Below are 622 nucleotides of genomic sequence, written 5' to 3'. Positions count from 1 at the left end.
CGCCACCCGCCCACCCCGGACGAACTGACACGGACCTCAAAAAGCGTCATTCATCCTCTCACTATCAAACTACCTTGGATTCAGCTGACTTCTGCCTCATCTCCAGACACTGTCTGTCCTCCACGGCTCTCAGCGAACAATCAAGCTAGTTTGTAAACTCACCTTGCTGCTCAAATAAAGAAACCATTAATCCTCCATCAAATCCTGTTTCTTCTGCATGTGGGCCAAAAAGATCCCCTCAGTCATGTCAGAAAGTGGGCAGCTCTGCATTAAACCTGGGTGCCAGCTATCTATTTTGAGAAGTGGCAGCCTAGTGGTTGGGGCATTGAGCTTGGAATCCAGTGCTTCTGAGTTCAAGCTCCACTCCCACAGACTGCCACTCTAGGTCCCTGAGAAAGACCCTTAACCCCAGATTGCTCCCTCGGCGCTGCACAATGGCAGCTCACTGCTCCCCAAGCAGCAGTGGTTGCATAACCCATGTACGGAGGCCTTAGTCCTCGACGTGGCTGGCCCAGATTCAAACCCTCTGTGGTCTTTTAAGCTCTAAATACTGTCACTGACTCAAACTGACCATATCAATGTATTTTATTGCACCATGTTTTTTCTCCAACAATGTTCACAT

Source organism: Cyprinodon variegatus, unplaced genomic scaffold (genome assembly GCF_000732505.1).
Source record: "Cyprinodon variegatus isolate N-32 unplaced genomic scaffold, C_variegatus-1.0 Scaffold118, whole genome shotgun sequence".
Taxonomy (NCBI): Eukaryota; Metazoa; Chordata; class Actinopteri; order Cyprinodontiformes; family Cyprinodontidae; genus Cyprinodon; species Cyprinodon variegatus.
This window is presented reverse-complemented; position numbering follows the sequence as displayed.